We start from the raw sequence: 18,280 nt of genomic DNA, 5'->3' as shown, positions 1-18,280 counted from the left end.
CGATAATAAGCATAATACTCCAGTTCATAACCTGAAAAACCCATTACAATTTATTTTTAAATTACCCATGTAGCAGCGAAAATTACTTGTACAGATCATAAATAGACATTGCTGTAAAATTAAGAAGTAGAAAAAAAAACTCCTGTGTTTTGGACGTATATTATTTTCCACATATATAGTTACCCTTTATCTGCAGCTCAGTTTAAGAGTGGATGCTCCAGACAATCTAAGGTCCCCACAGTTATCACCTCCTTTTACAGGCCTACAAAATGTGGCTATCAAAAAACATTTAAAAGGCAAAGACTTTAAAAAATTAAGGCTACCTGACATTGTCTAAAATTGTAATGCCTAAAAACCAGAAAGATACAATCCTCTATTTCTTTCTTGTAAAACCCATAAACAGAACTAAGTGTAAATTAAACTGAGGTGAGTGATTGTCACTAGGGCACAAAGTCAATTCAGAGTACTTAAACCTTCTCTCCGGGAAGCCCAGCATGAGACGGAACAGGTTCATACGGAACCTCAATGAAATGTATCTGTGCTGTGCTATACTAGTCCTTACTAAGTAAGAATACCCTCGTCTATCATGGGTGGGGTCTGCAGATAAGCAAGGACTGATTGTTTGATATGATTCCTTTCCATTCAGTCATAATGTGCCCTGGACATAAAGGTGTCAATCAGTCTCTGTTTTGAGATCTTCCTGCACACAGTTGGATCCTTCAATAATTCTGCTAGCCCAATAGCAGTCAGAGTTGACTCCACATACCCCAGCCATCTAATCTTATTGTCTTTTTCCAGTATTAAACATGGTTTGTGTTAGATTTACTGTATCCCTATGCCAAAAAGAAAACCACAATAAGATCTGAGCTAATCTGACATATAGACCAACCGCAGTTCTATGTGTAAAATGTAGTTTCAGTAGGAAGAGGGAAGGGAGACTAAGCTCTTAAAAAATCTGCATTCAAGGATTTGGAGAGAGTCTATGGGCGCCATATTCCAGACTCCTGCGCCGTACGTAATCTCTGATTTGTTCTTAGACTGGTCGATCTATTTTATTGGGTATACAGGTCTTGCACCCAGATTCTTAGCAAAAGACATAAAGGCTGTCCAACCCCTCTCCATACCTAGTGCCTTACCCACTACCAAAGTTGACCTGCCTTGATTTTTTGTGAATAGAATACCCGGGTATCTACCATTTCTATTTTACGTGATTCCATGTGAAAGTGTGGAGTTCTATAGTGGCACCAGCCCCTGCTATAATGACAAAGGATTTTGTTTAGTTAACTTTCAAATCCAGTGATACCGTTAAAGACGCATATGTTGTTATAAGTTGTTGGAGGGCTACCCATTCTGGCAATCAGCACAGCGTCATCAGCATGTGCCAATATTGGTAGGGAGCAGGTGTCAAACACAGTGACATCCAGGGATGAGCCCAAAGGGGTTGCCTCAACTCCATTTGTACAGATGGAGAAAAGAAATAGGGCAAGGACACACCCCTGCCGAACTCCCGTGACAATCTTGAAAAAATCGGTGTACTCCCTGTTTTTGCCATAGCGAACACCTGCGGTAGCATGGGAATATAATTGGCGGAAAAAATTACTTATAGCAGTGACAATCTCCATCGATTCTATTATATACCATAGTTTAGAGTGGCTCACAGAGTCAAATACTGGTGATAGATCCATAAAGGCCATTTACATCTTGCAACCCTTTACTCTGGTATTTGTATCAATAGTTAACAATAGATTCAAGCATTGGTCTCTTGTGCCCTTGCCTCTTTGAAATCCATACTGTGCCTGCCTTAAAATATTCTGCTCTAGCGCCCACCCTTCCAGCCTAATTAGAAGCAGTCGAACCATGAGCTTAACTGTTGGGCCTAACAGAGAGATTGGCCAATAGTTCATGAAAAAAAATCTATCAGTACCCCATCAGGGCCTGGAGCCTTCCCAGCACTACAGGCAGCCAGCCCTCTTCTTACTTCTAACAGTGAGAAACATAAATTATCCAGCATTTTGGAATCTGTATTGGTTAGGGTTACCACAGGAGACATGCTGGTGGCAAAGATATGTTCAAACGGTGATACCCATGCTTCTTCGCCTACATGAGTGTCCTGCGTGCCATTGGGATTTTTGAAACATGAGGCATTAATTACCTTCCAGAAGTATCTGCTATTTCCTGTACTGGCTACATGATCAAGTTCAGCCCAGGCCTCCTCCTTCATATCCCTTTCTCTTTTCTTCCTTGCTGTCTTGTATTCCCTGCGTAATGATCTTATTTTTACTGCATTCCTAGGCTGATTTGGCAGGACGTTATGTAGAGCTGTTTGAGATTTTATGCAGGGGGAGTCAAACCAGTGGTTGTATGTGGGTTTGTCCAATGGTTTATAATGGGTGAGGGCCAGTTTTACTTTCTCTAGCAGTTCTATAACTTGTGATAATAGTTATGCTGGGCTGGACTCCAATTCTTGGCAATTGAGGATATTCTCCAGTATATCCAGTATAATTATTGGGATCAGTTTCAACTTATCAATTTGGGACCATTTTAGTTGGTAACCGTTCTTTGTGTCAGGGTCAGCCGCGGCCACTGCAGGTAAGAGTGGTGTGGCGGTGCGGCCAGTGAGGGGCGATTTTGAGAACTGACTAAGAGGGAAACTTAATTACTTATTTAATTCTCCCATGTGGTCGTCTCCCAAAATCTCCATTTACCTTGCCCCACCGCTCTTACTTGCAGTGGTCGCGGCTGGCCAGGGTTGGGCTTTCTAGTTTTCAAGGACGCATCACTTTCCTGATGTCCAAACTCAGCTGTGTAAATAAAATGGTGTGATCACTAAAACTAGTAAATAGATTACCTACATGGGTAGCCTTATCACTAGAAAAGTTGGACACTAGTATAAAATCGATAGTGGATTCATGACCATTCTGTATAAAGGTTTTCTCTAAGTTGCCTGTTAATGAATTCGGCTTGTTGGTATTCTTAGTATATAACAACGTCTTTAACCCCTTTACCGCGGCGATTATTTTGCCACAGTGCAGGGGTTCTATTGTGTGGGAGGGGCCGCGTCAGCCAGCGGACACACGCGAGCACTATCAAGGTAGTGCTCGCGATGGCCGTTGGCCGACGGCAGCAATGAAGGGGTTAAAATATTTCCAAATTAATTGTGAGTAAAGTGGTAGATAGGGTTTGCCAGTATATCTTCTAAACCACAAACATGATCCTGTTGATGCTTGAAGAGGTGTATATTAAATTCACCAACCCATATTGTACTAAGTGTTCCATTGTTGACATACCTGGTAAATGTATCAATCTGCCTGTTCAGTTTAGCTACCAATAAGTGCATGTTCCCCAAAAGTAAATATTATAACTTTTTATTAGGAACTATGCACCCTCACTGTCATCCTCTACCAGGAGCAGGTGGAAATGGGCACTATGCATTCGAACTTCTTTATTTTATCTGTAGGGTGTTTGGGGTTAGAGTTACGAGGCCCCCCTTTGCTCTACCTGATGACGATGGTGTTGCCCCTGTCTGGAATGAGTAGTAACCATTTATAAAAACATGATCCGTAGCCATGTTTCCTGTAGGCATATAATATCCTGAGTTTGCCATTGTATTTGCAAAAGTACATTGCCTATCTTTTGGCCTATACCAGCCACATTCCACGAGGCTAATCTAATAGAATTGTTATGTGCAGTATTCTGAATGTCAGTGATTTTTACACTCCCTTGAGTATCAACATTGGAACTTTTCAATCCCTCTGCAAGATCATTACCACCTAGGGGGAATTAATCACATGCTTCTAAGTCTGTCAAGGGGTCATATCTGTTTTCCAATCTCAACCCCACGCTGCGAATATCTCTATCCATGCAGATTCCTATTAGTCCTTTCCTTGGAGGTCTTCTATGTTCATTTCCCTGGGGTGAGATGTGGCTATAGAAATACTCAAGAGGTAAGGCAGAAATCTGTGTACCCTGGAGTGCTACTTTATGTAGCTGACTTAAGAGAGATCTAACTACAAACATATTATTGAAATGTTTTACTACACAATCGCCAAATGTAGATTTTCTACAAATACCCAACAACCCTACTCTCCTGGCCATGTTAATCTGATTAGGCAGAAGGTCACCCCCCCTTCGAAATGGTTCAAATGTCTCGACAGCCAGTGTAAGCTTTTGGCTATTAATTGGGTTGTTGATTGCAGGATCAATACATTTGCCAAAACTAATTATAATAAAAAGTAGCTCATGCAGTTCCCAGTTGTTAGAGGGGAGGCCCAGCCCAGCCACCTCCGTGCACTGGGGCGCGTCCCCGCTCGCGTGTCTGGTGCTTTTTAAGTGTGTGTGCTGGCACAAGTGTTCACAGAACTCTGAGTTCCCAGCAGTGCGGTGAAGACAAAATGCGGCACAGCTTGCTTCCCTGCTGATAGGTCAGGGTTGGTGATCAATGGCGGTTTTTATATATATATATATATATATATATATATATATATATATATATATATATATGTCGTGAAATCCTCAATGTCGGCGAAGAGCAATCCTGTCCCCACCGCAGCAAAGTAGACACGGACCAAGGAATCGTGAAAAGAGTTTCCTTATTTCTTGCAAACTGCCGCCATAACATTTCACCTCCTCAGAGGCTTGTTCACATGACAATGTGTTACAGGTACGTAGCAGTTTTTAAAGTGACAGTGCCGGATTTGAAAAGTGCATCATGTAACAGAGTTACGCACAGACATAGAAAAAATATTGTGTTGTTCATTGTTCACCATGCCTGGTTAAAACATCTCCTGTTGCACATAAGCCCAAAAGATTTTTCCACTGACGTTGTAATAGCATGATGCAGAGTTATACATAAATAAATAAATACATATTTAAATATATACATATAAATATGTTCATAAAAAACTTTTAGGCATGAAAGCAGAATAATCATTCATATAAAACATGTGATATAAAAACACGTTTTAAATTTCTGTGCAAAAATTGCAGTAGTGCAAAACAATCATTTTTCATAAACAGGAAAAACCCCTGCTGTTTAGATGCCTGTCCCTGTTTAATGCTCCCTAATCTATTAACGGGGGTTCGTAAGGGACAGTATCATTGTGGTACATCTTGTTGGGGCTATGAAATTTGACTTCGGTCAAATAGTACTTTCTACATGGTGAATAGGGAGACCAACATGACTAATATGGGACTTTGCCCCAAATAATCAAACGTGTAATGTGCTTCACAAGTAGCGTTTCCAGCCGGATTCGTCTACCATATACTGCCTATGACCTAAGAGTTGATACTGAGTATTTGTAACCTCTTAGCTAATGTCCAACAATGGAATATATGGCATCTCATCCACATATTGAGAAAGCCTGTTTATATATAAAAATAAATTGCAATAATGGGATAAATCCCTAGCTTTAATTGTCAGCATCCTTAGATACTTAGATTACCTATAGAGGACCAATATGTGTTGCAGATAGGCAGAAAAAAAGTTTTCAAGGATGTTATAGTTAGTTGGACATTTAACTCATACAAAACCAGATATTCCGCCGTTACAGTTAGGTGAGCTAACTATAACTCATGCCCGCAATGCACTGCTGATGATGTAGCATATTACATCATTCATGACATGGTCAGTGACATCACTGATGATATCACTGATAACATCATCCAGTGACTGTGTGTTCTGTAAAGTTTAAATATGTTATATATATATATTACCTACTGGCGGTCGCCAGTAGGTAGTTATACTTAGGACCTAGCAACCATAGGAAATCCGCAAAATTCTATTGGGAATAACTCTGGCGCCGGTTGAGGAATTTGCGTGTAATTTTCCAATATTTTGGCCAGCTCCGCTCCGCTCCTTCCCTGAAAGTTTCGGGGGAATTCGTGAAGTGGGGGCTGAGAAAAAAGGGGGTCCCAAAACGTGTTTTCCCCATGTAAATTTCCATAGGACGTTCTGACACGTCTACAGCCCGAACCGCTGAACGGAATTACGCGAAACTTTGCAAAATTGTAGGGACTGGTACGCAGATGTGCCTTTGCTATATTTGGTGAAAATTGCTCCAGTGTTTTTTTTGAAAATAACTTCAAAAACACATATATATCTATAGGCGCGCTCCGAGCGCTCACCGGTACGCGTACCGGGGAGAGCACCCGGCGCGCTACGGGAGTGCGCGAGCGGGAAGCTGATTAGCTGTCGGATGTCTGTCAACATTCTTAACAGTCGGGAGAGTCCGCGATCTTGTGTCTCGGGAAAATCGAGACACCTGAGGTGAAAAAAAGGGGGAAATGATTAAAAGGGGGCAGGGTAGATACCCCCTGACCCCCTAGGTTTTTTGAGGGAGGCTTAGAAGGACCCTGAAGGGCCCAAAAATGATTTTTATTTTTTATTTTCGCGGGGTAAGCGCTGGGTCCGTTTCCATGTGCGCTCTCCGGTACGCGCACCCTGAGCGCACCACGGGGAAAAACAGTGTAAAAATAGAGTAAATAAATAATGTAGAGTGTTTAGAGGTAAGTTAGCTCTGAAAAGAGCTGTTGTGTTATGTGGGTGTTTTTTGTACCTACAAGTAGGTACCAATGCAGAGTCTCAAATTCAAGAGGAAGACTCTATTCCCCTCATCTGTATAATGTACACCATCTCTCCTATAGATGCCTTGCATGTTGAAACACAAGTTGTTGTGGTATATGGAACCCATACCATAGTCTCTGAGGAAAGCAGAAACAGTTTTATTCACATGTTTCCTTGCTTTCTCAATCTGTGGACAAAATTGGTTGGACCAGTTCCATTTTTGCCTTTGGCATATATTAGAAAAAACCAAGGCAGTTTTTGGAAAAAGTGACATCAATTGCCCAAAGATGTCCTTTAAAAGCATTTCCAGACCTCCCCCAGTCAAAGTGCCTAGGTCATTTCCACCACAGTGCACAATTATAAGGTCAGGGTGAGGAAGATGCATGAAGGATTTTATCAATGGTATCAATTGGTGACTTCTTAATCTTCTCAGTCCAATCCACACAATGTCCACATTTGGTAAATCAAGGTTGTAAATTCCTCTGTTGCCTGCAAATTTTTCACTCCAGAAGACATAGCTATGACCCACGAACCAGACTTTTGGCATCTTGAATGAAGATGTGCTTCTATTCAGATGAGTTGTGGAAATGAAATGACAGTTTGAAATGATTGGTGCTTTCTTAGAAATCTCCACTGACAATTAGGGTGCATGCTTTTTTTTTTAAAGAAGTCATTTCAATGGTTGAGAAAAAGTCATTTAAAGAAACATTGCACTTGATTAGCTAGTACATTAAGAGGTCAAACACCCTTGCTGTATTCTTTTGCAACATAGTATGATGAACTTCTGAACTGTGTGCTGGGTTAGGAGGGAGTTACCATGGTAACAGGGTGAATGAGCACTGGGGGGATGGGTGAATGTTATGTGAGTTTCAAAGTCTTCAAATGTACAACCAATTAAAATGTGCAGTTTGGTTTTGAATTTGTGTGGGATGAATTTTGATTGGTTATGTCCAAGAATATGGGTCAGCAGCGCTCTTTAGAGGGAGAGAACCAGGTCAGCAGAGCTGCTTTAGAGCCAGAGAACCAGGTCAGCAGAGCTGCCCCGGAGCCAGAGAACCAGGTCAGCAGAGCTGCTTTAGAGCCATAGAACCAGGTCAGCAGAGCTGCTTTAGAGCCAGAGAACCAGGTCAGCAGAGCTGCTCTAGAGGCAGATAACCAGGTCAACAGAGCTGCTTTAGGGGAAGAAAACCATCTCAGTAGAGCTTGCTTTAGAGCCAGAGAACCAGGTCAGCAGAGCTGCTCTAGAGCCAGAGAAACCAGGTCAGCAGAGCTGCTTTAGAGGGTGAGAACCAGGTCAGCAGAGCTGCTTTAGAGCCAGAAAACTAGGTCAGCAGAGCTGCTCTAGAGCCAGAGAACCAGGTCAACAGAGCTGCTTTAGAGCCATAGACGAAGGTCAGCAGAGCTGCTCTAGAGGCAGAGAACCAGGTCAGCAGAGCTGATTTAGAGGGAGAGAACCAGGTCAGCAGCGCTGCTCTAGAGCCAGAGAATCAGGTCAGCTGAGCTGCTCTAGAGCCATAGAATCAGGTCAACAGAGCTGCTTTTGAGCCAGAGAACCAGGTCAGCAGAGCTGCTCTAGAGCCTAGGAACCAGGTCAGCAGAGCTGCTTTAGAACCAGAGAACCAGGTCAGCAGAGCTGCTGTAGAGCCAGAGAACCAGGTCAGCAGAGCTGCTTTAGAGCCAGAGAACCAGGTCAGCAGAGCTGCTCTAGAGCCCAAGAACCAGGCCAGCAGAGCTGCTCTAGAGCCAGAGAACCAGGCCGGCAGAGCTGCTGTAGAGCCAGAGAAACCAGGTCAGTAGAGCTGCTTTAGAGGGAGAGAACCAAGTCAGCAGAGCTGCTCTAGAGGGAGAGAACCAGGTCAGCAGAGCTGCACTAGAGCCATAGAACCGGGTCAGCAGAGCTGCTTTAGAGCCAGAGAAACAGATCAGCAGAGCTGCTCTGTAGCCTAAGAAATGGGTCTGCTGAGCTGCTCTAGAGCCAGAGAACCAGGTCATCGGACCTGCTGTAGAGCCAGAGAAGCAAGGTTAGCAGAGCTGCTTTAGAGGGAGAGAACCAGGTCAGCAGATCTGCTGTAGAGCCAGAGAACCAGGTCAGCAGAGCTGCTTTAGAGCCAGAGAACCAGGTCAGCAGAGCTGCTCTAGCTGACACTGACTGACTGACTGACTGACACTGACTGATTGACACTGACTGACACTGATTGACTGACACTGACACCGACTGACACTGACTGACACTGACTGACTGACACTGACTGACACTGATTGACTGACACTTACTGACACTGATTGACTGACACTTACTGACTGACTGACATTGACTGACTGACACTGACTGACTACTCTCTACTACTCTACTACTCACTCTCTACTACTCTTTCTCTACTACTTACTCTCTACTACTCACTCTCTACTACTCACTCTCTACTACTCTACTAATCTCTACTACTCACTCTCTACTACTCACTCTTTACTATTCTACTAATCTCTACTACTCACTCTCTACTACTCACTCGCTACTACTCTCTACTACTCACTCTCTACTACTCTCTACTACTACTCTCTACTACTACTCTCTACTACTCACTCTCCACTACTCTCTACTACTCACTACTACTCTCTACTACTCTCTACCACACACACTCTACTACTCTACTACTCACTCTCTACTACTCTATACTACTCTCTCTCTACTACTCACTCTCTACTACTCTCTTTACCACTCTCTACTACTCACACTCTACTATTCACTCTCTACTACTCACTCTCTACAACTCACTCTCCAATACTCAATCTCTACTACTCGCTCTCTACTACTCACTCTCTACTCTTTACCACTCACTCTCTACTACTCTACTAGTCACTCTCTACTACTCTCTCTCTACTACTCAATCTAGTACTCTCTACTACTCTCTCTCTACTACTCTCTCTCTACTACTCTCTCTCTACTACTCACTCTCTACTACTCACTATCTACTTATCGATCTCTACTACTCTCTACTACTCACTCGCCACTACTCACTTACTACTACTCGCTCTCTACTACTCTCTACTACTCACTCTCTACTACTCTCTCTACTTCTTACTCTCTACTACTCACTCTACTACTCTCTCTCTACTACTCTCTACTACTCACTCTCTACTACACACTCTACTACTTGCTCTGTACTACTCTCTACTACTCACTCTACTACTCACTCTCTACTACTCCCTACTACTCACTCTACTACTCACTCTCTACCACTTACTCTCTACTACTCCACTACTCTCTACTACTTATTCTCTACTACTCTCTACTACTCTCTCCACTACTCACTCTCTACTACTCTCTACTACTCACTCTCTACTACTCTCTCTCTCTCTACTACTCTCTACTACTCACTCTCTACTTCTCACTCTACTACTCATTCTACTACTCACTCTCTACTACTTACTCTCTACTACTCTCTTCAACTACTCTCTACTACTCACTCTAATACTCACTCTCTACTACTCTACTACTCACTCTCTACTACTCACTCTACTACTCTCTACTACTCACTCTCTGCTACTCTCTCTACTACTCTCTACTACTCACTCTCTACGCTCTAATACTCACTCTCTGCTCTCTACCTCTCTCTCTACTACTCTCAACCTCTACCTCTCTACCTCTACACCTCTACCTCTACACCTCTACCTCTCTACCTCTACCTCTCCACCTCTCTCTACACGCACACATATGCACATATATATATATAAGCATATGCATTTATATATATGTATGTGTGTATATATATATATATATATATATACATACATATATAAACATATATATAAAATGCATATCTATATAAATACAAATATAAATGTATGCATACATATACATATATGCATACAAATGCATGTTATGTACATGAAAGTTTGAAAAACAGTAATACAAGCAAGGCTAAAAAGCCACCTAATTACAAACAGAATTGCTTTAACTTAAACGAGGGCGAAACCTATTGCATTTTCAATGCTTGCTTACTTTGGTACCATCAAGAAGGCATTCAGATGTGTCACACATTTGCCATAAATTCGGAATGTTAGCACTCTAGTTGCTCATTAGATCGCTGTAGTAAAGATGCTGCTCACCAGGGAAATCAGCTGCTGGTATTCAAAGTGCATGTTTCAGTCTGCATGTCAGAATTTTTATATGAAATAGAAGAGGATTTGAGAAGTCAAAATGTGCCCTAATTTTTCTTTCTGCAGCACTAATCATAATTTCTGTGGCAAAATGAACCCCCTCATTTTGTTCCTTTGCAAATTAAATGTTTTAAGTGTTACCACTTTATTCCAATCAAGATGGCTTCAGGTGTGCCATACTTTTGTCATAAGTAAGACTGTTAGCGTTCTAGTTGTTCTTTAGAACACTCTGGGACACTATGTCATTGGGCTATATTTGGGCTACATCTGGGTGATATTTGTGCCACATATGGGCTCTTTTGTCTCTGGTGGCCATCTTGGGAGGCGTATTTGTTATGAAGCTTCCTAATTTCCTCATTTACTACAGTCTCCTCAGTAGGAAATACTTTCAGTTTTTTACTTTGATTCCATCAAGGAGGCATTCAGATGTGTCACACATTTGCCATAAATTCAGAATGTTAACACTCTAGTTGCTTATTAGATCACTGTAGTAAAGCTACTGCTCACCAGGGAAGTCTGCTGCTGGTATTGAAAGTGCATGTTTCAGTCTGCATGTCGGAATTTCTTAATGAAATAGAAGAGGATTTCAGAAGTCACTCAAAATGTGCCCTCATTTTTCTTTCTGCAGCACTAATCATACTTTCAATGGCAAAATGAACCCCCTCATGTTGTTCCTTTTTAAATTAAATGTTTTATGAGTTACCACTTTATTGCAATCAATATGGCTTCAGATGTGCCATACGTTTGTCATAAGTAGGGCTGTTAGCACTGTAGTTGTTCTTTAGAACACTCTGGGAAGCTGCAGTAGAACACAAATGAATCGACTGACAGTCTCTGCTCTTGTTGGATGTACATGTTTTACTGAGAATGTCAGACTTCATTCTCACATGACTGAGAAAGGTAATGTGGATTTACAGAAAATATGCTCTCAGTTTAGCTTATAGATCACCTTCCAAACCTCTGTGCCAAAGCATGAGAAAATAGTTTTGTGTAAAATATGATTCATAATATCCCAGCAGAAGGCTTTTTCACATGGTAAAATCACCTTAGAACACACCACAATTCCTAAAATTAGTATGGTACTATCAACAAATGATTTATAATTAGGGCTCACGGTTTTATGGTATTTATTTTTTTGCCTTTTCCGTCTGAATTTTTCTGTATTTATTTTTTGGCCATTTTTTCTGTATTTATCCACATTTATTTTTGCCACACGCAAAAGACGACGCTACAGCTAGTATTTTTCCACATTTATTTAAATTGAAAACACAGCTGAAATAAAATTCCTTTCTACACTTGAAGTTGAAGGCATTGAGTAAACTTAGTGCTGCACTACTTCTATAATATACAAGAAATGCATTACATTTGTTAGTATCACAGTATTAATTGATCCAAATTTTGAGTGCCATGCTACATACATTAGCTGCATTTTTCATAGTAATTTTTTTTTAATGTTTCCTTACTGGTGCTTTGGTAGCCATATTTCATTCAGGGCCCGTGTTCCCTTTAATCTGCTTGTCATTGGATTAAAAATAAAATCAAACAGCCCGAAGCACACCGAGCAAGTGCTAAAATCTACAGAGCTCTGTTTGAATCCCGGCTCAGCAGACTCAGGCTTTCATCCTTCTGAGTGCAATAAAATGAGTAAGATATAGTTGGGCGTTAGTGGCAGTAGTTATTTGTAGCTCTGCGAAGCTGCAAACCTGAAACAGCAAGCGCTATATAAATGAATACATTGTCACATTACACTCTGTGCTGGAAAACGCATCCCTGTAGCTTGTGTTTGCCGTGTCTTTGAAGCATAGCAAGGGGTGGGAAGGAGAACGCCTCAATCTCTGTGTCTCGATCCAGCCCAGCGGGACCTTTCTTCACGGGGAGGAAACACCTGGCATTCCCCGAACAGACTGCGCCTTGTCTGCCTTTCATGACATTAAGTTCAGGACAGGAGGGCGAGGCGGGAATCCTCAGCTCTAGTGTAACAGCTCCTGGCAAACCCCGCACCAGCACCTGGTGGCAGAGGCAGGCACAATGGGATGGTGTCCACTTTCTCAAGGCCCCTGCTTTGTCCAGCGTTTATCAGAGCACCTGGGGAGCTTAGCTGCGATAAGCCCCAGGAGTTAAAAAGTTATTGGGGCCAGATCGCACTTGGCACTTCTTTGGAACTCCACGGGATTCAAATGCCCCTCCCCACCCTTGCACAGGCTGTGGACAGCCCATTGTCATTCTGACTGCAGATGATTACCACATTTAGAATGACAATGGGCCGCCGCCTGCCTTTAACATAACGTGCACTGCAAGTGTCTTTGAGGCGAGTGACTCGCTTGGCGCCAGTAGATTATAGCAGGAGTTTAACGTGCGCCCGAGGTGTGCTTCCTCACTGCTGATTAGCACATGCCAGAAGGTGACCTCATCCATACACAGTTTTACTAGTATTTTTCCATTTCTACATATAAATACAGACAATGGAAAAATAGTTTTGCCTAAAAACCAGAAAGATACAATCCTCTATTTCTTTCTTGTAAAACCCATAAACAGAACTAAGTGTAAATTAAACTGAGGTGAGTGATTGTCACTAGGGCACAAAGTCAATTCAGAGTACTTAAACCTTCTCTCCGGGTAGCCCAGCATGAGACGGAACAGGTTCATACGGAACCTCAATGAAATGTATCTGTGCTGTGCTATACTAGTCCTTACTAAGTAAGAATACCCTCGTCTATCATGGGTGGGGTCTGCAGATAAGCAAGGACTGATTGTTTGATATGATTCCTTTCCATTCAGTCATAATGTGCCCTGGACATAAAGGTGTCAATCAGTCTCTGTTTTGAGATCTTCCTGCACACAGTTGGATCCTTCAATAATTCTGCTAGCCCAATAGCAGTCAGAGTTGACTCCACATACCCCAGCCATCTAATCTTATTGTCTTTTTCCAGTATTAAACATGGTTTGTGTTAGATTTACTGTATCCCTATGCCAAAAAGAAAACCACAATAAGATCTGAGCTAATCTGACATATAGACCAACCGCAGTTCTATGTGTAAAATGTAGTTTCAGTAGGAAGAGGGAAGGGAGACTAAGCTCTTAAAAAATCTGCATTCAAGGATTTGGAGAGAGTCTATGGGCGCCATATTCCAGACTCCTGCGCCGTACGTAATCTCTGATTTGTTCTTAGACTGGTCGATCTATTTTATTGGGTATACAGGTCTTGCACCCAGATTCTTAGCAAAAGACATAAAGGCTGTCCAACCCCTCTCCATACCTAGTGCCTTACCCACTACCAAAGTTGACCTGCCTTGATTTTTTGTGAATAGAATACCCGGGTATCTACCATTTCTATTTTACGTGATTCCATGTGAAAGTGTGGAGTTCTATAGTGGCACCAGCCCCTGCTATAATGACAAAGGATTTTGTTTAGTTAACTTTCAAATCCAGTGATACCGTTAAAGACGCATATGTTGTTATAAGTTGTTGGAGGGCTACCCATTCTGGCAATCAGCACAGCGTCATCAGCATGTGCCAATATTGGTAGGGAGCAGGTGTCGAACACAGTGACATCCAGGGATGAGCCCAAAGGGGTTGCCTCAACTCCATTTGTACAGATGGAGAAAAGAAATAGGGCAAGGACACACCCCTGCCGAACTCCCGTGACAATCTTGAAAAAATCGGTGTACTCCCTGTTTTTGCCATAGCGAACACCTGCGGTAGCATGGGAATATAATTGGCGGAAAAAATTACTTATAGCAGTGACAATCTCCATCGATTCTATTATATACCATAGTTTAGAGTGGCTCACAGAGTCAAATACTGGTGATAGATCCATAAAGGCCATTTACATCTTGCAACCCTTTACTCTGGTATTTGTATCAATAGTTAACAATAGATTCAAGCATTGGTCTCTTGTGCCCTTGCCTCTTTGAAATCCATACTGTGCCTGCCTTAAAATATTCTGCTCTAGCGCCCACCCTTCCAGCCTAATTAGAAGCAGTCGAACCATGAGCTTAACTGTTGGGCCTAACAGAGAGATTGGCCAATAGTTCATGAAAAAAAATCTATCAGTACCCCATCAGGGCCTGGAGCCTTCTCAGCACTACAGGCAGCCAGCCCTCTTCTTACTTCTAACAGTGAGAAACATAAATTATCCAGCATTTTGGAATCTGTATTGGTTAGGGTTACCACAGGAGACATGCTGGTGGCAAAGATATGTTCAAACGGTGATACCCATGCTTCTTCGCCTACATGAGTGTCCTGCGTGCCATTGGGATTTTTGAAACATGAGGCATTAATTACCTTCCAGAAGTATCTGCTATTTCCTGTACTGGCTACATGATCAAGTTCAGCCCAGGCCTCCTCCTTCATATCCCTTTCTCTTTTCTTCCTTGCTGTCTTGTATTCCCTGCGTAATGATCTTATTTTTACTGCATTCCTAGGCTGATTTGGCAGGACGTTATGTAGAGCTGTTTGAGATTTTATGCAGGGGGAGTCAAACCAGTGGTTGTATGTGGGTTTGTCCAATGGTTTATAATGGGTGAGGGCCAGTTTTACTTTCTCTAGCAGTTCTATAACTTGTGATAATAGTTATGCTGGGCTGGACTCCAATTCTTGGCAATTGAGGATATTCTCCAGTATATCCAGTATAATTATTGGGATCAGTTTCAACTTATCAATTTGGGACCATTTTAGTTGGTAACCGTTCTTTGTGTCAGGGTCAGCCGCGGCCACTGCAGGTAAGAGTGGTGTGGCGGTGCGGCCAGTGAGGGGCGATTTTGAGAACTGACTAAGAGGGAAACTTAATTACTTATTTAATTCTCCCATGTGGTCGTCTCCCAAAATCTCCATTTACCTTGCCCCACCGCTCTTACTTGCAGTGGTCGCGGCTGGCCAGGGTTGGGCTTTCTAGTTTTCAAGGACGCATCACTTTCCTGATGTCCAAACTCAGCTGTGTAAATAAAATGGTGTGATCACTAAAACTAGTAAATAGATTACCTACATGGGTAGCCTTATCACTAGAAAAGTTGGACACTAGTATAAAATCGATAGTGGATTCATGACCATTCTGTATAAAGGTTTTCTCTAAGTTGCCTGTTAATGAATTCGGCTTGTTGGTATTCTTAGTATATAACAACGTCTTTAACCCCTTTACCGCGGCGATTATTTTGCCACAGTGCAGGGGTTCTATTGTGTGGGAGGGGCCGCGTCAGCCAGCGGACACACGCGAGCACTATCAAGGTAGTGCTCGCGATGGCCGTTGGCCGACGGCAGCAATGAAGGGGTTAAAATATTTCCAAATTAATTGTGAGTAAAGTGGTAGATAGGGTTTGCCAGTATATCTTCTAAACCACAAACATGATCCTGTTGATGCTTGAAGAGGTGTATATTAAATTCACCAACCCATATTGTACTAAGTGTTCCATTGTTGACATACCTGGTAAATGTATCAATCTGCCTGTTCAGTTTAGCTACCAATAAGTGCATGTTCCCCAAAAGTAAATATTATAACTTTTTATTAGGAACTATGCACCCTCACTGTCATCCTCTACCAGGAGCAGGTGGAAATGGGCACTATGCATTCGAACTTCTTTATTTTATCTGTAGGGTGTTTGGGGTTAGAGTTACGAGGCCCCCCTTTGCTCTACCTGATGACTATGGTGTTGCCCCTGTCTGGAATGAGTAGTAACCATTTATAAAAACATGATCCGTAGCCATGTTTCCTGTAGGCATATAATATCCTGAGTTTGCCATTGTATTTGCAAAAGTACATTGCCTATCTTTTGGCCTATACCAGCCACATTCCACGAGGCTAATCTAATAGAATTGTTATGTGCAGTATTCTGAATGTCAGTGATTTTTACACTCCCTTGAGTATCAACATTGGAACTTTTCAATCCCTCTGCAAGATCATTACCACCTAGGGGGAATTAATCACATGCTTCTAAGTCTGTCAAGGGGTCATATCTGTTTTCCAATCTCAACCCCACGCTGCCCATATCTCTATCCATGCAGATTCCTATTAGTCCTTTCCTTGGAGGTCTTCTATGTTCATTTCCCTGGGGTGAGATGTGGCTATAGAAATACTCAAGAGGTAAGGCAGAAATCTGTGTACCCTGGAGTGCTACTTTATGTAGCTGACTTAAGAGAGATCTAACTACAAACATATTATTGAAATGTTTTACTACACAATCGCCAAATGTAGATTTTCTACAAATACCCAACAACCCTACTCTCCTGGCCATGTTAATCTGATTAGGCAGAAGGTCACCCCCCCTTCGAAATGGTTCAAATGTCTCGACAGCCAGTGTAAGCTTTTGGCTATTAATTGGGTTGTTGATTGCAGGATCAATACATTTGCCAAAACTAATTATAATAAAAAGTAGCTCATGCAGTTCCCAGTTGTTAGAGGGGAGGCCCAGCCCAGCCACCTCCGTGCACTGGGGCGCGTCCCCGCTCGCGTGTCTGGTGCTTTTTAAGTGTGTGTGCTGGCACAAGTGTTCACAGAACTCTGAGTTCCCAGCAGTGCGGTGAAGACAAAATGCGGCACAGCTTGCTTCCCTGCTGATAGGTCAGGGTTGGTGATCAATGGCGGTTTTATATATATATATATATATATATATATATATATATATATATATATATGTCGTGAAATCCTCAATGTCGGCGAAGGCAATCCTGTCCCCACCGCAGCAAAGTAGACACGGACCAAGGAATCGTGAAAAGAGTTTCCTTATTTCTTGCAAACTGCCGCCATAACATTTCACCTCCTCAGAGGCTTGTTCACATGACAATGTGTTACAGGTACGTAGCAGTTTTTAAAGTGACAGTGCCGGATTTGAAAAGTGCATCATGTAACAGAGTTACGCACAGACATAGAAAAAATATTGTGTTGTTCATTGTTCACCATGCCTGGTTAAAACATCTCCTGTTGCACATAAGCCCAAAAGATTTTTCCACTGACGTTGTAATAGCATGATGCAGAGTTATACATAAATAAATAAATACATATTTAAATATATACATATAAATATGTTCATAAAAAACTTTTAGGCATGAAAGCAGAATAATCATTCATATAAAACATGTGATATAAAAACACGTTTTAAATTTCTGTGCAAAAATTGCAGTAGTGCAAAACAATCATTTTTCATAAACAGGAAAAACCCCTGCTGTTTAGATGCCTGTCCCTGTTTAATACTCCCTAATCTATTAACGGGGGTTCGTAAGGGACAGTATCATTGTGGTACATCTTGTTGGGGCTATGAAATTTGACTTCGGTCAAATAGTACTTTCTACATGGTGAATAGGGAGACCAACATGACTAATATGGGACTTTGCCCCAAATAATCAAAAGTGTAATGTGCTTCACAAGTAGCGTTTCCAGCCGGATTCGTCTACCATATACTGCCTATGACCTAAGAGTTGATACTGAGTATTTGTAACCTCTTAGCTAATGTCCAACAATGGAATATATGGCATCTCATCCACATATTGAGAAAGCCTGTTTATATATAAAAATAAATTGCAATAATGGGATAAATCCCTAGCTTTAATTGTCAGCATCCTTAGATACTT

The sequence above is a fragment of the Lissotriton helveticus genome, chromosome 6, assembly GCF_964261635.1.
Source record: "Lissotriton helveticus chromosome 6, aLisHel1.1, whole genome shotgun sequence".
NCBI lineage: Eukaryota > Metazoa > Chordata > Amphibia > Caudata > Salamandridae > Lissotriton > Lissotriton helveticus.
The sequence above is the reverse complement of the archived record's forward strand: the minus strand, read 5'-3'. Positions refer to the sequence as shown.